Source organism: Carettochelys insculpta, chromosome 4 (assembly GCF_033958435.1).
Source record: "Carettochelys insculpta isolate YL-2023 chromosome 4, ASM3395843v1, whole genome shotgun sequence".
Lineage (NCBI taxonomy): Eukaryota > Metazoa > Chordata > Testudines > Carettochelyidae > Carettochelys > Carettochelys insculpta.
In genome coordinates, this window is record NC_134140.1 from 91,421,629 (window position 1) to 91,444,574 (window position 22,946).

Here is a 22,946-nt window from a genome sequence, read left to right on the forward strand (position 1 = left end):
GTTTCATGATTGCTTTCTTATTCTTCTCATTTAGTAAAATAAATATTGTGCTTCGTTATGGTTTTAATCCAGTTTTTTGAGGAGAGGGAATATTCATTTTCTTGCATATATTCTAAAATGTTGTGAAATAATTCTGTCGTATGTCCACAGTTTCCTCCACTGATTTCAGTATCCTGTGGTCAGAGAATAAGGCACCAGATGCACACAATTTACTGTAAAAGAAAGAGAGACAAAAACTAGTGTGCTCTTTCCTTCTGTTTTCTTTCTAGGTACAGATCTTGGAATCCAAGGAATTTGGCATTGTAAGGGGTTATACTGAAAATTATCATTACAGCCTTAAGGACATCTAAAGTCAGTTTTACATTCTGATCTATTAAAAGTTGCTTAAAACCTGGATCACAAATTAGGTTTCTGATCTGACCATGTTTGCAGTTGGTATGTTTATTACAATGTTCTGGATTATTGCATGTCATTCTGTTTGTGAAAATAACAAATGGGAGCCTGCAGTCACAAAATATGTAGATGTGTTTTTCACAAATACTGTATACATTTTAGTTCTGCAGTTCAGACTGTCTGTGAGCTCAAACCAAATGTATACCAGTGGATAGAAATAAACATGACACTGGTAATAACTGTTGGATACTAGTGAGTTGCTACTTACTGTATGTCTAACCAAATTATTTTTGTGGTAAGAGATGAAAGTTGACACACAACATTAAAATTACAAAAATGACCTTTCTTTGAAAAGACATGAAGTATGGATTTTAAAAAGAATTGGCTGGAGCCATAACTACTTCTTCAACTGATGAGCATCCAAGCCCTTTTTAGTTACGGATCAGTCCACCCCCTTCCCACCTTTGCCAAGATTCATATTAGGTCACTATCTCTACTTGGTTGTTTTTTCTCTTAAAATCCTGTAAGGGTTGGAATTCTTCTAGGTCATATAGGAGACAGTAAATGCTGGGTCATCTCTGAGCTGGCCAGCCCTGATGTACATACAATTTACATACCACAGCGTTCCAAATTAGAAGGAAATAATAGGAAGATTTATCTTGATCCTGGAGCTGTTGCTTGGGGTGAGGCGCGTATGATGAATGTGGAAGGTTATTTGGGCTTATTGAGAGTAAAGCAGGAGGAGGAACAATTCTCCTGGGTGTATCCTTAAAGGTGTTTTAAGAGAGCTGAGGTCAAAGAAATAGAGCTGGGTTTCAAGAGAAGGTGGCAGGAGATGGGACATAATATAGTGGATTTCAAAGGAGGAAATGTGATGAGGGATGAAACTGGTTTGAAAACATCTGGGTAAGACAACTGTTTAAACATAGTCTAATCTGAAACCAAACCTTGAGTAAACATTGCTTCAGCCATCATTACTTTGCATGATATTCTGCTTCACTGCCCATTCCTTTTCTGTTTCTTTTTTGGGGGAATAGCCACAATTTTTGGACAGCTTCATTCAAAACCACACCATTTCAGCAAACTCAAGAAAGTGGATACTTTCAATCCCTGGCCCGATCTTTTGAGTGAGTGGGGGCTGTGTGGATGCTCTCTATTGAAAGAGCTGATCCTTTTTTTTGACCTGCTTTTGCTTTTTTGACCTTTTTTTTGACATGCTCTTTTGAAAGAATTTTTTTTCAGATGAGATGTTGCTGAAAAACTTCTTTTGAAGAATAGCTGTAGTGTACACATTACTCCAATCTGGTACAACAGAAACAATTCACATATAATAATCTTTCTATGTGCACAGCAATTTTCTGTGAATCAGAGTTGAAATAGATATATTCAGGGCTCAGAACAGAGGAAGTTTTAGTCCTTAGGAAAGAAACCAATTAGTAGATGTTAATCGTTTCCAGGATTTAGATAAGAGTTGATGGAAGCACTCTAGTGAGCAGGAATGGTTCATGGTATTGCCAATTTGAAACTAGGTCAGAACTCTTTCCTAGAACAAGTCCAAGAGTTGAAGGGATGTGGTGCCACTGTGGGTAGTGGAGAAGTCTGAGTAATTTTTTGCAAACATCCTAATTGCCCTTAGCAATCTAAAAGTTAAGATACTTTGGAGGACTGATGTGAATACATATACTATATAGTTATTCTGCATTTGTGACACTGAGCCCACTGTATTTTCCAAGAAAATCAATTCTTAGTATTCAGTAAAGTGCCAGTGGGGCTGACGTGATTACTTGCATATTTACATATGTAAGGAGCCTTTCTCTCTATGCAACAGTTAATTGTATTCAGGGTTTCTTTGCTAATGCTGAGTTGAGTCCTTGTTACCAAAATGCTGACACAGTGCGAGCAGTGTAAATTTATAGTAAAGAAAAATGTTGAGGGTTCTTTTCTGACAAGACTTTTTAATCAAGGTCATAAAATATTATAGAAATGATGATCATACAGATGCAGGTTGAAAACTCAGCTATTTTTTTCCCTTAGCAGAGCTATAGCTCAAGCCTGTAAACAAACTCAGTGGAAACAGATGAAAATCAGGGCTCTTCTCAAATAATATGCCTTAGTTCAGCTTTTTTTCTTTGTCCTGTGTGTGGTTTTTTTACATCAAACCAATTCTGACAAGCACACTCCTGTGGTGTAGAAGCACAGGTCTGACACTTATGCAGGATTAAACTTCACTAACCTACAGTTCAGGTCACTAAGTGACTTCTGTTACCTTTGCAGTTTTCTTTGCCGTGGTTCTTCCAGTTCAATGATAAAACTGGCAGTGCTCATATCATGCTGTGGAGAGTTCAGACAGACTCCATGAGCTAATCTCTTGCCACATACACAGTTCAGGAAGTACTGAATACTTCCAGTTCATAGGACCTTCAGACTTTGTTTCCACACTTCTTTGGAAAAAGCCAGGTTGAGGAGTGCCTAGTATGGTTTGATAGTCAGGCAGAATTTGCAGAAATTGTCCTCCTGAATGGGCTGAAATTACAGTCTGAGAGGCAAAACTCTCTGCAAGACAGAAAGGAAAATTGGATATGGTGGATCTGCCCACCAACTGCCAAGAAAAATACAAGTGGTAGTAGGACTGTGTTCTAAACTAGAAATTGCTGAGGGATTCCAAAATGAATGGCAAAGCCCTATTGTCTTTGCCTCTAAACCAGGCGAGCACATGATAGTAAATGCCATCTCTGTATGCTGGGTGTCCTGAAGTTTCCAGCTAACAAACCAGCTGGAGAACTATGGTATTTCATTACCTAGATCTGGATCCAGATTTCTGGCAGACTGAATATTGGTAGAGAACAGTATTCTTTGCCAGGTAGATTATTTAATGTTTACAATCTATTAGACACCATGAAATTCCTTTTACCGTTCAGAGGTTAATGGACAAGTTTGTTAACTACTCAGCCAATAAATTGCAACAGATTTGGATTATGCAGTAGTCTAAAAAGGACAATATTACCTGGGTTGTTAAAGGGTGAGGGTTAGATGAATAAACCCACCAAATGTGCAGTAAGTTTCAAGGTAGTACCCTATATGTTCTATCAACTTGTTCTTTACTAATAAACTCATCATAAATCAGATAATTAGTAAGGCCTGTATCTTGGTGGGGCTTTGTAGGTTAATGGAGATTGCCAAACTTCATGTAACTGCCATGTCCTGGACTTAATACAGAATGTAACCTGTAAAAAGTTCTAGTGGACCAAGCTCTGTGAAAAAGCTCTTGTGGACTACCTGTGAAGTAAGGCTATTTATGAAATAACCCGTTTTGTATAAAGGAAATCCTTACTGAAGGAGAAATGTGAGCTGGTGCCTCCTAGATGCATCTCCACATTGCCCTTCTATCTTCATTCCACATCATTTCCATAGGGCAAAGCTTGCTTGGGGAAAGGACTATGACTGTGTCTTCAGTTCCCCTTACTTGTAGCCTATGATTCTTTCCAATGTCTGAATAGTGTAAAAAAGTGAAATACATGAATAATGGTTTGGCCATTCAGCCCTACTGTTCTAGGTGGAATATAGTGGTACAAAGTGTTTCTTTTCCATTGAAAGGAGGAATTTTATTTTCCCCAAATGGGCCCAATGATGCTATTCTAAGGGACATTCTCTTGGGAACTGAGGCATGTAAATCCAAGACTGAGGCAGAACAGGAAGGAATTAGTCTGATCCAGCATGAGGGACCTATATAATCATGCTAGAAATATTAAGCCTGGATTTGAGAACCTGGTTATATTAAGTAATCAGGAGGTAATAAGAAATAAAGGAAAGGAATCAGGCTTCAGAAAGTAGCTGCTTTGGCAGAGAGATCAGATTTCTTTCAGATTCAGAAGGGACTGGATTATTAAGGCTTGAGCACTATAACTGACCAATGAAAATAAATGTTAGTGGGAGCTGAGTTACTAATGCCCAGAACCGATTCCTCACATACTTGCTTTTACAACATGTGAACATTCTTAATGTTTTATGTGAATGCTGTATGCCTCAGTTTCCCCTATGTGTTACTTAAGTAGCTAGGTGATGGGACAGGGTATGTGATTGTGGCAGAGATCCCCTAGATGGCAGGCATGTCTGTCATCTGGCCGCCTGGATGCAAACAATGGCTGAAAAATTGTATCCCGAGAATTGATGGCCAGGGCCAGTCCTCTGCAAGAATCAGCCTGAAGTGTTGGAGAATCAGGTGGAGGCCAGATGACCTGTTGTCCTGTGAAAAAGACAGGAGGAGGAAGAGGACAGCTGGGCATCACTGAAACTAGGCTGCTGGAAGCCAGTCACTCTCCTGGTTGGGACTCAAAGGGGTGAGCTATGGGCTCTGAAAACATCTCACCCTTCCCTACATATATTTTGTTGTAACTTCATGCTTTCTGTGTTGTTCAGCTCAGCACTATGCTGTGTTCCAAATGTTCAAAAACCCCTTCTGTTTCACTTCTTTGGATGAGAGTGGCTGCTGACAGTGGAGGTGAGGTGCATAATCCTTCGTGGGACATGGGACTTCCCTAGGTGTCCCATTCAGGTGGACTCTATGTGAACAGCAGCTGCTGAATGCTCTGAGATCAGACCTAAAGAGAGGTTGAAACCAAGGAGCCTCACCCAAATGAAAATGTAACCTGTGGGTGGGCATTGTGGGGGAAGAGACTGCCAGAGGGGTCTGACTGACTTTATTTAGAGTGGTACTAAGCATGAAGACTATATACTCCATGGCATTTTCTACAGGTGGTGTTAGGTTTGGCTGAGCCTGAGTAGCTTGACTGCAAGCAGCTTGGTTCTAACAGTTCTGGAAAAATACTATTAAACCAATGCTTTAATTATTTTTTTCTTCAGCATTCCTTTGCCATTGGATAAATTTGTTCTTAATAGATACTACTGGATCTTGAGTCACTGTCCAGTTTTTACAAAAGGAACCTTTGGCCTAAACTAGCCAAACCCCACTCTGAGATCGCAGGAAGCTGCTGGGGAACACATTTAAAAAAAGGTTGATTTGACCACATATATTAGAAGAATAAAGTTCCAAGTGCTTTTTCCAATCTGGAATTAATTTAGAACAGCTGAAACTTTGGTCTAATCAAACTCCACAAGGGTAAATTCTTGCCTAATGGCACATCATGGGGGAAAAAAAACTTCTCTTTTTGGTTTAATCAGCTTTTGTTTTTAGGATACTCTTAATGTCCATTGATATCAGCAAAAACTCTTCCTCCCTTCTTTTAATATCATAGTTATTTGTATTTCAAAATCAGTGGTGGTCAACCTCTGTGGCCCGACAGCCACATATAGCCCATCAAAGTTCTCTGTGTGGTACAGGAGACATCCTGCTTACCATCACCCACGACACAGGGTTGCCAGATGGGAGAGCGGGGCGGCCACTGAGTACTGGAACCCTGGAACCTCTTTTTTTATTTTGTTAAACAAAGAAAGCACTAAGTAACACAAATGTAAAGCAAAGGCAGGTGAAGTGAGGTGCGTGCTGATTGCATACTACATTGACTGGGAGAGCCATCTGCTTCCTGTGCATGCACACAAAGCACTGCTCTGGTTCAACTGGGACAAATTATCACACCCTCTCGAATTCTACAGACACAAGCATGATTAGCAGAACTACCCTCTCCTCGGAGACCGGGTTGGTCACAACAATCACGTGGCCCATTCACTAGCCAAGGTTGCCCACCACTATTGTAGATGGACATCAAACTCATGAATTCATCAAGCTATTTTGAACTTTCCTCCACTTGCAGCCTGTAGGTGTTCCAATGATCTTTCCTCGCTTGTCCCTGTCTGCCATTCTTTTCCTATGGTTCAAACAGGCTTTGCAGTTTTCTACATGTACCAAATCATGGGTTTAAATTCCCTTTTTTTAGCTGTCTTCTCTCATCTCTTACACTTCCTTTCTCCTTTTTGGTCCTTAATTATCTTTTTGCTTTCCTCTATTTCTTTGGTTTTGGTTGCAGCTGTTGAAAAGTTTAGTTTATAATAACTAGTTGAATATTACTTTCTTCAACAGTGATAGACATTAACAGCAATGACTCTACATACCTTTACAGAGTTTTTCCTTGCTGGATAATGATACATTAAGCCATCTTAGACTGCAATATTTTGTTTGTAGGCAAAAGTTCCTTGAGGTTAAGTTAAGAAGCCCCATGATGCATTACTGATGCCATGGAATGAAGCAGTAACACCTTCAGTTATTGTCAATCACAGGAATCAGAAACTCCCTCACAATTATATAATTACCTTTTGCTTTATGTAACATAATTTGAAAATGTTTTGTCAATCAGTTTTTTAGTTCTTAAAATCATGTGGCAATCCTAATAGAGGTCAGTATGAGTGGGAGTATCTATGTGAATATTTATGGAAATATCTTTGACTGTTGAGGCTAAGGAATAAAGCAGTTGTAGAAAATAATTGAGCTTAGATCCTGTAAGATGCTCAGTGTCTGTAGGAGCTGCTGAGTGTCCATCACTGCCAACAGGATGATCAGTGTGTGAAGGGAGAAACTCTGCAGCTCGCAGGAATAGCCCTTAAATCAATGTTTCCTTCCACTAGTTTAGCTTATTCTGACCATTTATAAATAAACTTCTCAGCCAGAGAAAATAAGATGGATGAGCTCGTTTGAAAATGGTTGTTTCACACCGTCTCTACCCATATTGGCTATGCCTACATGAGAGGCTTTTCCCAGAAAACTGGACTTTTGCTGGAGAAAAAAATGTGGAGCATCTGCACACAACGCACTTTGGCTACGTCTACACGTGAAGCCTACATCGAAATAGCTTATTTTGATGTAGCAACATCGAAATAGGCTATTTCGATGAATAACGTCTTCACGTCCTCCAGGGCTGGCAATGTCGATGTTCAACTTCGAAGTTGGGCAGCACCACATCGAAATAGGCGCTGCGAGGGAACGTCTACACGCCAAAGTAGCACACATCGAAATAAGGGTGCCAGGCACAGCTGCAGACAGGGTCACAGGGCGGACTCAACAGCAAGCTGCTTCCTTAAAGGGCCCCTCCCAGACACAGTTGCACTAAACAACACAAGATCCACAGAGCCGACAACTGGTTGCAGACCCTGTGCATGCAGCATGGATCCCCAGCTGCAGCAGCAGCAGCCAGAAGCCCTGGGCTAAGGGGTGCTGCCCACGATGACCATAGAGCCCTGCAGGGGCTGGAGAGAGAGCGTCTCTCAACCCCTCAGCTGATGGCCGCCATGGCGGATCCCACTATTTCGAAGTCGCGGGACGCGCAATGACTACACGGTCCCTACTTCGACGTTGAACGTCGAAGTAGGGCACTATCTCCATCTCCTGATGAGGATAGTGACTTCGACGTCTCACCGCCTAACGTCGAAGTTAACTTCGAAATAGCGCCCGACGCGTGTAGCCGTGACGGGCGCTATTTCGAAGTTAGTGCCGCTACTTCGAAGTAGCGTGCACGTGTAGACACGGCTTTTGTCTACAGTTCGTTGACAAAACCTAACTCATCCTCCAGCAGCTTTATACTTCCCCTGTTCAAGTATAATGCCTTTCTTGACAATGTCAGGTAAACAAAACAGCCGTGTAGATGCTTCAGGGCCCTTTTGTCAACATACTGAGCTTCTGGTCCACCAGGCAGTTCTATTTGCAGAGCTTCCAGTTGGCTGCTCTGTCGAGAGAGGGCCAGGCAGTCTGGCTGCTCTCTCTTGACAGAGTGGATTTCTCTATCTGCTTTTTATGTGTAGACGCAATGTTGACAGAATTTTTGCCAGGAAATCCTTTCTGACTTTGATTTGTATCGACAGAGGGTTCTTGTGTAGACACAGCCTTTATCTTCTTCTTTCTACTTTCTTCTGCGTAGCACCTGCATGCCTATTGACACCCAGGTACTGGTGAGTCAAAGACATGTTCATGCACTCTAAAATAATTTTCTCCGAGCTCACATGCATAGCATGTTGGGGAGAACCCAAAAGATTGCAGTATGTGTTAACGAGTGATTTAGCTTATGAAATTATAACTGGGTGAACCTTTTCTGTTATCATTCCATTCAGAATTGTGTTCTGTTTCATGTACAAATGGAAAATAAAGCTTTAGTTTGAGGGCCAAAATCCCTTTCTCAGCATCCAAACAGAGTTAGTTTACTTTGAAAAACATGGAGGTTGCTGCAGGACAGTGGAGAAAGATATTCTCCCTTCCCAAACTGAAGAATAGTGTTGACTCCCCTTTGCAAGAGGCTACTTCAATCTGTGTATAAAAGCGATGAGGTAATATAATCACTGGCTGATTTAGTTTCTTTGACCCTCGTGAGCTCCTTTCCATGGGAGTGAAAAAGAGGCAAAGCATATGATTAATGTCGAAGCAGGACTTCTCCATTCACAGTCCTGTTATTTGCCTATATATGGAGTTGCTTTTGAGGTTAGATCTCATGGCACAATCTCTTTGTCATCCAGTTCCTGACTCTCGCTGCCTTACTTGATAAACTAATCCACAGATAAGTAGTGAGGGTTTGCTCTCAAGGAATGACAACTATGTGCTTAGCAAACAAGTGACCAGAATTCAAGTATTAAGAATGATAATGTCTCTAATTATCCCTGGGCTAAAATCTGTGCTGTTCATTTTAATGTACCTGAAATACATATGGAATGAACCCACGATACCACATAGGTTTTAAAGTTACATATCTGTTCAGTAGCTGGAGGGAGGGAAAGTCAACTGTTACCTCAGAGAAGGGGAAGAGGTGGATATAAATCGTTTTAATAGACAAAGCCATGAGGTTTCCCATGACCTCTTGGTTCACAGAGGAATAGATAAGTCAAAGAGAATGAACTGTAACTTTTATTAAGTGTGATTATTTTTTTTACTTGTCATCTTTACTTATATTTTCTCATGCATAATTGGCTTTTAATGAAGTGTTTATTGAATAGTCTAAATTTCCTGTTCTAATCATCCCACTGTCTTTAACCTACAGAACTGTGTATCTAACCATAGGACGTATGAACCAAATATTATCACATCCATACACAGTAGTTTTCTTAGATGTCTGTGCAGAGATATTCCTCCTCTTTAAACACAACCAAACAAAATGTGGAAAATACTACTACTATCTACTGGCAAAATTGTAACTTCCCTTTTAAACAGTATCAGAGGTGGCCGACCAGTGGGGTGTCAGATGAACAAAGGAGCCAGTGAATCTAGGTAAGGGAATTAGTCAGAAGTCAAATTGTATTAAAAAACATGGGAATAGAAATAGTAACAGAGAGGAAGCCGAGCTAGTCTATACACTATCAAAACAAAAAGCAGTCAAGTAGCACTTTAAAGACTAGCAAAATAGTTTATTAGGTGAGCTTTTGTGGGACAGACCCACTTCTTCAGACCATAGCCAGACCAGAACAGACTCAATATTTAAGGCGCAGAGAACCAAAAACAGTAAGCAAGGTTTGTCCTCCTTGCTTACTGTTTTTGGTTCTCTGTGCCTTAAATATTGGGAATAGAAATGGGAGGTATCAGACTTCAAGGATGATGGTGGGGAGAGGAATTCATTCTGTTGGAAGGAAAAGTTTAGTATGGAAAAGGAAGAAAATATCTTAGGTAATTCAGATCAGCTTAAACAGTTGACTTCAAATATTCTAGTGTTTATTGGGGAGTTTATCCAAAACCAAACTATTTGTTTGAAAATTCAAACCTCTGTCTTGGAAAGAAAGATACTTTCTTCTTTTACTTTACCATTAATAGTCACTTAGTAGTTATTCCAGGGTATGGCTTTTATTCTGGCACACGTCAGTCTATAGCATCCAATGATTCACATTAAACAAGTCAGGCATAGTTTATCTTTCTCCACGTGTTATTTCTTTGTATATCTAAAGTGGATGAGCTAAGGTCCCAGTGTTTACTGTTCCAAAAACATTCAATTCTAAATGTCCCAAGAATGTCAGAAAAAAGGTTTATAAATGTATTTTAATAAGTTTCCTGACCTTCAAAATCGGTGTCAGGCTGCTGTAAAGGAACTATTCCAATTTTCCATATGTTCATATCTGGTATGTGGGTTTGTTTATAACAGGAAGGGGAACTTCAAGAGCAGAATAAAAAGAGAATTGTAACTTTGGATAAGGTTTTGTTTAGTCAAAGCCCTAAATAAAGCCCCAAAGGCTTTCTCCTACTCTCGGCTTCTTGCTGCATTATGATCATTTACAGATGGCTCATAAGGGACCGTTATGAGATCCAAATATTAACCTCACTGGAACTTCCAAGCTACTCTATGCTAAATCCTTACTGCAGCCCAGTTAATCCAAATACTGAGAAGTAAGTCAGCCATTTCAAGTCATTCTTTCAGCACTCTACAGGAAGTAACTCCACCTTTGAAGGCCAATCTTGAAAACTGAGGCTTTGCAGAGAGCACACAAAAGCTCAAGTGGCATGGCCGCAGGAGATCACTGCTCTGAATATTAATGGTGAAAAGTTTAAGGTTGCTTGGTTCTTTGACCTTATTTTAAACCACAGAGCTGCTGTGCTTTAAATCCCAGCATCTTGCCTGAAGTGCAAATCTCTACACTTTTCAAATCTGTGAGACTGCTAGCTAAGTCAAGGAAGTACAGTGTCCTTTTTAAAAAAGTAAAATCAAGGGCATTTCTAGACAGAAAAGAACAAAGGAGAGAAAAACAGCTGATTTTAAAACTGGTGCATATATTAAAAGTTGATCTACTAAGCATCCTTCAATTGTGAACTCATATAATGTCTTTCAGGCACATATAAAGTTAGATGGGATTTTTGAGATATTTTAATCCCCTTCCCAGAGCTGAAATGGTCATAGTCTTTACAAATGGAAACTGCTTTACTTTGTAGATGGTTATAGCAGTATCTGGCACAATGCTTTCAAAGGGAAATGAACGTCTTAGTTCCTTTCATCTGAAAGGTGCAGAGCTTTGCTTTGTTTCTTTCCTTACTTTTGAGTGATAGTCACATAAGAACATTAGAACGGCCATAATGGGCCAGACCTAAGATCCATCTAGCCCAGTATCCTGTCTGCCAACAGTGGCCAATACCAGGTGCCCCAGAGGGAGTGAACCAAACAGGTAACGATCTCTCTCTTGTCATCCATCTCCAGCTTCTGACAAACAGAGGCTAGGGATACCATTCCTTACTCATCCTGGCTAGTAACCGTTAATGGGACTAACTTACAAGAATATATTTAGCTCTTTTTAAAATCCTGTTATAGTCCTAGCCTTCACAGCCGCCTTTGACTGTGCACCATGTGAAGAAGAATTTCCTTTTATTTGTTTTAAGCCTGCTACCTCTTAATCCAATTTGGTGTCCCCTAGTTCTGATATTATGGGAACGATTACCTAAGTTTTCCTTGTTCACTTTCTCCACACCACTCATAATTTTATACACCTCTATCATGTCCCCCATTAGTCTCCTCTTTTCTAAAATGAAAACTGAGTCTTTTTAATCTCCCTTTAATTTGGGGACCCATTCCAAACCTCTAATCATTTTAGTTGCCCTTTTCTGAACCTCTTCTCATGCTAATATATCTTTTTCTTTTAAATGAGGTGACCACATCTGTGCACAGTATTCAAGGTGTGGGTGTACCATGGTTTTATATAAGGACTACAGGATATTCTCTGTCTTATTCTCTATCCCTTTTTAAAGGATTCCTAATATCCTGTTTGCTTTTTTGACTGCTGCTGAACATGGGATGGATGTTTTCAGAGAACTATCCATGATGACTCCAAGATCTCTCTCCTGATTAGTTGTAGCTAAATTAGCCCCCATCATGCTGTCTGTATAATTGGGGTTATTTTTTCCCAATGTGCATTACTTTACATTTATCCACATTAAATGTAATTTGCAATTTTGTTGCCCAATAACTCAGTTTTGTGAGATCCTTTTGAAATTCTTCAAAGTCTGCTTTGGCTTTTCTTATTATATTTTTACCCTTTGGCAGTTCAGTATTGCCTGCAAATTTTTCATGCCACAGTTTACCCCTTTCTCCTGATCATTTATGAATAAGTTAAATAGGATTGGTCCTAGGACTGACTCTTGGGGAATTCCATTAGTTACCCTCTCCATTTTGAAAAGTTACCATTTATTCCTACCCTTTGTTCCTTGTCTTTTACACAATTCTCAGTCCATGAAAGGACCTTCTCTCTTACCTCATAAGAACTTAATTTACTTAAGAGTCTTTGGTGAGGCACCTTGTCAAAAGCTTTCTGGACATCTAAGTAGACTATATCTACTGGATGCCCCTTTTTCACATGTTTATAGATCCCCTTCAAAGAACTCTCAAAGATGAGTAAGACAGGATTTCCCTTTATAGCAACCATATTGACTTTTTTGTCCAACAAATTTAAGTTCTTCTATGTGTCTGACATTTTTATTCTTTGCAATGGCTTCGATTCGTTTGCCCAATACTGACATTAGACTTACTGGTCTGTAATTGCCAGGATTGCCTCTAGACCCCTTTTTTAAAATATTGGCATTATGTTAGCTATCTTCGAGTCACCGGGTACAGAAGCTGATTTAAAGGATAGGTTACAAACCACAGTTAATAGTACAGCAATTTCATATTTAAGTTCTTTCAGAACTCTTGGGTAAATGTCATCTGGTTCTGGTAACTTGTTACTATTGTTCCAAAACCTGCTTTAATGACACCTCAGTCTTGGCCAACTCCTCAGATTTGTCACCTCCAAAGCATGGCTCAGGTTGGGGAATCTCTTTAACATCCTCAGTCTTGAAGACTGAAGCAAAGAATTCATTTAATTTCTCTGCAATGACTTTATTGTCTGAGTGCTCCTTTTTTGTCTTGATTTTCTAGGGGGCCCACTGGTTGTTTAGTAGGCTTCCTGCTTCTGATGTACTTAAACATTTGGTTATTGCTTTTTTATTACTTTTACTTTTAAATTTTTTGCTAAAAGTTCCTCAGACTCCTTTTTGGCTTTTCTTGTTATATTTTGACACAATTTGGCAGAGTTTATGCACCTTTCTATTTTCCTAGCTAGTATTTGACTACCACTTTTTAAAAGATGCCTTTCTGGGCTTGTCTATACTAGACCCCTCCTTTGATGGGGGTGTGGTAATCAGCCCGATCAGAGCAGGCTAATGAGGTGCTGTAGTGCACATTTTGGGAGTAAGGGAGCTTTGAGTTTGGCAGGTACTTCAAAGTGCCCATGGCTATGCTTCCTGTCAGCTCTTCAAAGTTAGCAATTTTGAAGTTACTGTGGCGGGCATTGTTCTAATGAGGTGCTGATTACCATGCCCCCTTTGAAGAAGGCAGCTAGTGTGGACAAGCCCATAGTGTGTTTTTTAATTTGGGGTATGCATTTAAATTGAGCCTTTATTATGGTGTCTTTCAAAAGTTTCAAAATGATTATTAAATATTTTTAAAATTACAGAAATGCAATTATATTAGCCTCCTCCTTCGAAGTGGGTGTGGTAATCAGCCTGATCAAAGGAGACTAATGAGGTGCTGTGATACACATTTTGAGAGTAAGGGAGGTTATCAGTTTTGGCTGGATGTATTCCTGGCAGTTTCAGCACATGATATCATCTTTGATAAAAGAATAATTTTTAATTTCTAGAGATTCCAGAGCAACCCTGCAGGGCTGGCGATCCTATTATGTAATCTTTATTCATTCAGCCAAATATGCTCGTATCCATGCAGGAGTATTCAGTGGAGTCAATGGGAATACTCATATGAGTATGTATTAAAGGATTAGGCCTATAGTTGCTAGTTTAGTTATGTTAAAATGTATACCATCATATCTTACCTCAAGTTGCCAATACAAGGTATGCTCCTATACTCCTTTCCCACAACCAATCTTGTTGTGAACCCATGGAGATATGGTATTGTCCTTGACTATGCCAACAGTGACCCAGGTTCAAATCATGCTATAGACAGCCATTTATGCATGTCTGATGAGTTCTACTGCAAAAGAAAATGCTAACGTGGTTTCATCAGAACTTTATTCTAGCAAGGTATTGTATTTCAGTGATCATTTCCTAAGACTTTATCCCCAGCCTTTATACATTAGATGGATTAATAAATTATATGGATGATAAAAAGCGAATAAACTGCATAACACTACTTTCAATTAGGATTAGCTAAAATGTCACAAGTCATGAATAACCCCAACCCTTATTCATGTGGCTGTCCTTATACTTAGTAGGCAATTGTTATCAAGATTTCAAGTGCAAGTTTTCATCTACTGTGGCGAAAGCACTGAAGAATATCAAAGGAATGTTAACATTGCAGTTTGTAAAGAGTGGCAGATCCAATTCAAAGGTGCCATAAACCACTACAGAATAGCGTAAAATAATCTGTCACCTTTATGTCCTGTTGCACGTGTAGCCTAAGACCGTACTCTGAGATCTGGCCGAAGCTAAGGAGTAAAGAATGCCTTATGGCAATAGCCAACACACAGAAAGAGAACGAGAGGCACAACCTCAGTTTGTTCATTCAGTCATACTTCACAACAGATCTGGGATATTGATTAGTGCATTTGACCACTTTCTGTTCAGAATCACGTCTCAGTGTTGTTTAATTTGTTTGTAATTCAAAATTATTGCTTGAATAATTTGTCCTCTTTCAGTCTTTTCACGAGAATCTGGTGTTCAAGCTTGGCTTGTATTCAAGTCACATAGTATGTTTCTAGTTCTTAAGCAGAATAGTGCAGCACTAAGTGAGGATTGTGGTGCCAACAGACATTCTTATAAACCTCTAATATTCCCTTTCTGCAAATAGGATGCAGTATTTGCTAGTAATTCTCTAGAATAATTGCTAACAGCAAACACAAGTGGCAAGTTGTTCCAAAAATTCAATGAATATTCATGCAAAATTATTTAATATTTCCTTAGCCCCAGTAAACAAACATGTTTACAGTGAAACAGTGCACTACACAAGTCCAACTGAACAGAAATTGGTCCTTACTTAAAATCAATTGACTATGGAGCTAACTTTTCACCACATTTGTTTATTTTACAAGCACAGGCACAAAAGAAGGCATATTATATGAACCAGAGGCTATTGGCATGTATTTTTGAAGATTTGTAAAAGCAGTTTTGGAAAGAAAAATGCAAAAAATAGATATTATCCCCCTCAAAAGTAAATACAGAACATACACGCACAAACCAGGACATTCCTATTAAGAGTAAATTAATCATGATATGGTACATAGGCATCCTAGAAGATTGCACATTGGGCTAATATGTTCCAACTTGTTTAAGGAAAAGCCTTTTCCAGTTTCAATTGCTGATGAATATTTAGTGGAGCTACTTGTACGTAAGGGACTTGCATGACGTATGGTATGCGTTTCCTTCTGTATCGTTAGTTAGGCTGAGCAGCACATCCATGGCACCATGATAAATTCCTTTATAAAACTTATGAGGGAGGGGTAGGGTAGGAAGGAAGAAGGTAGGATCTGGATAGATTTTTAAAAACCAAAAGATTTTGTTTGGCAGTGCAAAACTGGTCCTGTGCTGCTTCATGCCGTCTTTGGCTATGAGTGTTCCTAGGATTGAAGGAATCAATCCTTCCTCCTCAGGTGGCATATTTTGCTAGCTGTTGTGAGTATTTACATATCAGGCCCTGTTATAATAACTGAGTGCCTCACAAACTTTAAATATATTTATCTTCACTACACATCCAAGAGGGCAAAGCATTATCCCCTCAAGAAATACATAGTGGAACAGGCATATGAACCTAGGTCTGCTAGGTCATATCCTAGTGCCTTAACCAGTACAGCATCTTTCTTCAGGTGTTTGTGGCTCCATTTCTGATTCAGTAAGGGAGTAAACAGCTAGCCACGTCTTCACCTCTGGAGGATTCAGACTGACATTGGTCATATTTTCAGCTGTTCCAAATATGGCATTTAATGCAAATTAATGAGAATTTGTAAATGATTTGCATATGACTTCAATCATCTTAGAGCACTCTGGCCTAGGAGTGGTGTGCTGCACTGTAACTGAAATAGATAGGAGGGTGATGGAGCCTGTTAGGTGTACAGGCAGTTGGTAGGTGGGTGCTGGCTGTGCTCTGGGAAATGAGGAAGTTTGGTGCTTGAGGATGACAAAACTGGGAAAGATTGGGACCAATGTTGAGCTTCCTTTATATACCATCCCTGTTATTTCCTAGCTCAGATTCAGTAGGGGGTTCAGTCAGAGGAAAGTAGACAGCAGAGCAGCCTTAGAAGTCCACTGGGTAAGCTGCATTCCAGATGAACGTGTGACATCTTAGCTTGTTGCAGAAATGCATGACAATGCTGCCACATGTACAAGGGTCTCACATGACACCTGACAGGTGGCAGTCCAGGCAATAGCCTCTGTTTCTAGGCCTAGAGAGAATAAGGCAGGCGAAGAGCCAAGTAGCAGCTGAGTGAAGACAGCTGGTAGCAGTTTGTTTCTGTGCTGAGTTACAGTGGCGTATGACTGGATAGATTTTTTTATAAATACGAAACTTAAATATTTGATGTTTGTATTTCACCAGGTTCAAAAATAGACCTACAACTAAAATGTCGTACAAAATATAAATGGTAACAGAGAGGAAGCCATGCTAGTCTATACGCTATCAAAACAAAAAGCAGTCAAGTAGCACTTTAAAGACTAGCAAAATAGTTTATTAGGTGAGCTTTCGTGGGACAGACCCACTTCTTCAGACCATAGCCAGACCAGAACGGACTCAATATTTAAGACACAGAGAACCAAAAACAGTAAGCAAGGAGGACAAATCAGAAAAAGATAATCAAGGTGAGCAAATCAGAGAGTGGAGGGGTCAGGGGGAAGGGGAGGGATATATGAGGGGTGCAGGGTCTGAGGAGGAGTTTTAACCTGAGTAGGTGGGTGCAGAGGGTTTGGGTTGTGACCTTGGGCCAGGAGAGGGTGGTGACCTGGGGCAGGGAGTTGGAGTGTGGGAGGATAGGGATACCAGATGCAGGCTCTGACCGGGAGGTGCTTACCTAGGTGACTCCCAGCCAGCAGCCCAGTGGGACCCTAAGGCAGGCTCCTTGCCTGGCTGCAGCCCCTGGCCTCTCAAAGCTGCAGTGGGGCTATGTGCCTCCCTGCACAGAATGCCCAGTTTCCAGCCAACTGGAGCTTCCAGGATTGTGCTGGAGGCAGTGCCAGCATGTGAAAAACACCACCCCCGCCACACACACCCCTCCATGCTTAGAAGCTACACACAGTGCCTAGAGCAACAAGGCCCTAGTAGTCAACCTGGAGCTGTGGCAGGCAGGGAAACCTGCCTGTGAGGGTCCTGGCAGGCCACAGACTGGATACAAAGTCTTGGTGGGGCAGATATTGCCTCCCCCTCATTTAGCTTCCACCGTCCTTTCTGTCACTTACTCCAAGTTCAAATAGCAAATGAAACAACTTGCATAGGACAGGAGGAAATCATGAGTTGAACTCTCCTGTGTTATTTTGTGTTGAGCTATGTTCGGGAAAAGAACTTATCAGGGGAGTCTTTTCTGTGAGCAGAAAATTCAGACCACAAACTCAGAAGACCAATTAATATAATTTGCTACATATTGGGCTCACTAGCAAAGGAGCTGCTATAAATTGAGATGGTTGGGAGCTCCTTCCTTTCCCAGATTATGTGGCACTTGGCAGGTGCCAGTAAGAATCCCTAATTTGCAAGCAACCTCATATTGACCTGAGGGACATGTGAGTTTGTTCATGGTAAGGAAGATCCTCCTACCTTCAAATAAATCTTGCCTTAATTTTTTTATGGTTGGCTACTCAGTGTTTAATTTTTTTCCTCTTGGTCAGAAGTGTTCTGTTGGTAGTCAGATTTTTGCCTGTTTGATATAGGGCATAAAATCACCAGTTCCTGATTTTTACATGTGTGTTAAATGAGCACAACGTTGCTTTTAAAAGACAAGTATCAGAGGGGTAGTAGTGTTAGTCTGCATCTGCAAAAACAATGATAAGTCCTGTGGCACCTTATAGAATACCAGAATTTTGGAGTATAAGTTTTCATGGGCAAAGACCTGCTTCATCAGAAGCATCTTATGCTTATGGTCTAAAAATTCTGTTAGTCTAAAATGTGCCACAGGACTTCTTGTTGCTTTTTAAAGAATATCCATATTTAGATTTGCACAGATTTGGAGGTGGACGGGGTCTGTTTGTGGCTGGTCATTTGTTTTGCTTTGTTTGTGTTTTTAAGAACTAGAAGTCATACAACATGACTTCACAGGTGTAACTAATGAGAGAATTTGGTCTGCAGAATCTTTACTATTGAGAATAAAGCACAAATCAGAAATAACTCTTGTATATTCCCCACACTGGTTGAGTTTACAGAGCTGGCAGATAGGAAACCACCTGTTCACTTCCAGGGGGTTATACTGGCCATGTCTACACGTGCACGCTACTTCGAAGTAGCGGGGCCAACTTCGAAATAGCGCCCATCACGGCTACACGTGTTGGGTGCTATTTTGAAGTTGAAATCGATTTTAGGTGGCAAGACGTCGAAGTCGCTAACCCCATGAGGGGATGGGAATAGCGCCCTACTTCGAAGTTGAACGTCGAAGTAGGGCATGTGTAGACGATCTGCGTCCCGCACCATCGAAATAGCAGGGTCTGCCATGGTGGCCATCAGCTGAGGGGTTGAGAGACGCTCTCTCTGCAGCCCCTGCGGGTCTCTATGGTCATCGTGTGCAGCAGCCCTTAGCCCAGGGCTACTGGCTGCTGCTGCTGCAGCTGGGGATCCATGCTGCATGCACAGGGTCTGCAACCAGTTGTCGGCTCTGTGGATCTTGTGTTGTTTAGTGCAACTGTGTCTGGGAGGGGCCCTTTAAGGGAGTGGCTTGCTGTTGAGTCCGCCCTGTGACCCTGTCTGCAGCTGTTCCTGGCACCCTTATTTCGATGTGTGCTACTTTGGTGTGTAGACGTTCCCTCGCAGCGCCTATTTCGATGTGGTGCTGCCCAATGTTGAAGTTGAACGTCGATGGCACCAGCCCTGGAGGACGTGTAGACGTTATTCATTGAAATAGACTATTTCGATGTCGCTACATGGAAATAAGCTATTTCGATGTAGCGTGCACGTGTAGACATAGCCATTGTGATATATAGCCATCGCCCATATGGGGAAGGGTTCTTCAGGTGGGCTTTTATTTGTTAATGCACCTTTGCAAAATACTGTGCAGAATACTCCTGCTATATAGAAGAGACAGTCATGGCTCTGCATCCTTCAGTCCCTTTAGGATCTCCTGCACCTCATGTACTGCATGCAAAGCTCAGGACTACACTTGTGTTCTGCAAAACTCATAGAGCAGAAAGGAATGATCTTGTTCAAAAGTCAGTAAAGTCAGTTGGGGAAAGCAGACACAACTGTTCAATATTCATACTACATAATGCCATTTTTACTGTAATTTCTTAGACTGTAATTACTCTATTATCAAAAATGGCGTGGGTGGGTGCATGCACATGAACTGGGAATATATTGTAGGTCACATAGCAAACTAATAGAAACATTTTACAGAATAACTCAGCATGCAGCCATGAGGCAAACTATCATTAATGGGATTTATGTGTGAGTATCAATAGGGGAACAGAGCTCTAATTCTCAAACGCCGTATGCAGCTTGCCTGGGATGTGAATGCATTTCTGTGTACTGTTTGAAGAGGTTAGTGGAGAAGGGAGGTTGCCATAGCAATAATGAAAAATCTTAAACAGCTAATAACTCCTACATGTCTGAATAAAGTGTGCATTATGAAATTCTTGTAGCTACCAAGAAGTATTATTATATATCATGTTTCCTTATTCAAGATCCTAAAGCACCATGCAATTGTCATGTATACTGTAATAAAGTGCTATTCAAATACGGGCCCATCAGAACACTGTGGTGGCAACCAAATACCATGTGTTGGTGGGGTTGAAATTTTGGCAATGGCTGAGCTGAAACCACTATAAAGCTTGCCATGGGAACTTTTGCATCAATGAAGAGCAGATAGAAACATGGGTTTTTGAGGTCTTTGCTGAGAAATACATTCACAGTAAATAGCACGTTGCTAAATCTTTAACAGGATGGAGCAACTTTTTAAGGATATGAATTTGTGGCTCTACTAAGCCCTTTCATTTCCAATATAAAACTTAGGCCATAGAGCAACTCCTTGGCACCTATTTTAAAGATATTTTTATTCTTTAGGTTTTACATTTAATTTCTTATCTGTAACCTTAAAGAGTCATGCAGATGGCAACAAAGTGCTAAAATACACATCTCCACCCAAGCCAACATCAGTTCTACACAGCAGTAGCCGTTAGGGATTCATCTAACCCAGCAGGTCCATCTTTTGGGGAATAGAATTGATTTTTCTTCAGATTTGATTAACAGCTTTTCCCTATGCTGGACTTGAATAATCTGGATCAAAATTTCATCACATTTTGGGTGTTACTATTTGTAAATTCAGTTCATGCTTTTCTCTCCCCTTGATCATATAGTCTGAGAATATTCATTTGAGAAGAAGGTCAAAGATGCGGTTCCTAGGACAATAGAATTAGCAGGCCCAAGAGTCCCACAATAAATGCATTGTTTTCCAAGTCACTAGTCACACAGATCTCTTAAAAATCATCCTGTTTGAGTGCTGAAAGAGGTTATTTCAATATTGGTGAATATGATATAAAGTAACGAATCCATCTATGGACTTGCCATGTTACTTTATACTGTCACCCAAGGGGCTTCTCCTTGTCCTTGATGTATGGGCTGAAACATGCAGTCAGCCAAATTCTGCCAAGAAACTTGTATGTGGCATCATATTTTGACAGCACAGTGTATCTGTATCACATAGTGGATTTGTATATGATAGTACTACTAAATCCTTCAGAAGGAGATTTTTGTCCTAGATGCAGCCCTTTCAGAGTTTCATTTCCCAATATGTTTGTTTCTTGGCTAAGCAAAATCACTTCCCCGAACGTTAAGCTATAGTTAGGCTATGTGCACCCTACACCTTATGTCAGCATCACTTAGGTAGCTCAGGAAGATGAATATACCACCTCCCTGAGCAATGTAATTTGCACCAATATAAATGCTGATATGGGCAGTGCTATGTCAGCCAGAGAGCATCTCCTGCAGCACAGTTTCTGCCACTCACGGAGGCGGTTTAATTTTACAAACGGGAGAGCTCTCTCCGGTCATAGAGCATCTTCACCAGATGCACTGCAGCTGTATCATTGTATGTACATATAGGCCCTTAAACTCTTAGCTGACTAGGCATTCTTTCATTGAGTAGCAACTCTCACTTATAATGCAGTGTGTGCACACACCTACACACAGAGTTTTGCTTAAAAAACTGGTGACTGAATTCTCCTTGAAAGCTGTCTTATAACTCAGTTCTTCAGTGCTGATACTATTATGTGCTCTCCCCTGCTGGTGCTAAGAATACCTTTGTGCCTCCCCCTTTTTGTCTATTGTCTGCCCTTAACTTCATGCAGTGAAATAGTATTTTCAGTGCTTTAAGTCTCATTCCTGATTTGATGGTAGTTTGAGTGAAACATTGAAAAAACTGCCTTATAATGTGGTGGTGTTTTATCTTATAAGTTATTTACTTCCTATTTATAAAACTACCTTGGTAAAGGAAGTGGAAGACAGGAGAGCCCTCAGGAAGATCCGTGCCCGTGATACCAGAGCGACATCTGCCTATTTCTGCTCACAGTGAGGAAAGGACTGCCACTCCCAGATTGGATTGCACAGTCACAGAAGACCCTGCTCGAATCAGTCCAACTGAGGCGCAAACCCATGATCCCTCAGGATCGAAGGATGCCTACTACTACTACTATAATATATAGACAAGGAAGGAAACAAATTGTCTTCAAGGAAAGTATTTGGAACTCTTGAAATATTGGTAGCGTCAGCTTTCAATTCTTGGAACGGTCCATAGTTTGGGTATTCTCAGAATAGGACAACATAGAAATATTTATAACCACTTGAGTGTAGTGATGAGATGATGCAAAGCTCCACATCTGAACAGTCCTTAAGTTTCAGAGACTGAACTTTGTAGCTGCACCCTATCATTGTTTAGAGCTGAAACAAAAAAATCTAGACTCCACAACTCTAAACCATGAGAAAGTTTGAGTAAGGTTATTGGTCAACTTTTCAAAAGCATCTAACCAGCCAAAGTCATCTTATCCTCACTGAGCCTAAAGCTTCTAAGTAGGGTTGCCAAATTCCAGACCCTGGAATTTCTGGGAATTAAAGATTAATCTTTTAATTGTATATCAATTTTTAATTAAACCTCTGGAAGTAAGTCCAAACAAAATTGGCAAACCTGCTCCTAAAGCTATGTCTCAGTTTTGCTCACAACCCACTGTTCATTCACACATTCATCCCTCTCATACAAGTTCAGTGATGCTTTTGACCCAGGCTAGCTAGCAGAGCTGGGAATGTGAATGAAATTTTTAATTCCCTTTTCATTTGGTCTAACAACCTAGCTTGTACTAAGATAGCAGGATAAATCTTTTCTGTGCTTATAGTCCTCCAATGTTTCCTCACAGTTCTCCCTATTTTCCCACAGTTCAGGAGGAAAGAGTCATAGAGCAGCTCATCTTATTGTAGCACAAGGAGTGATAAGAT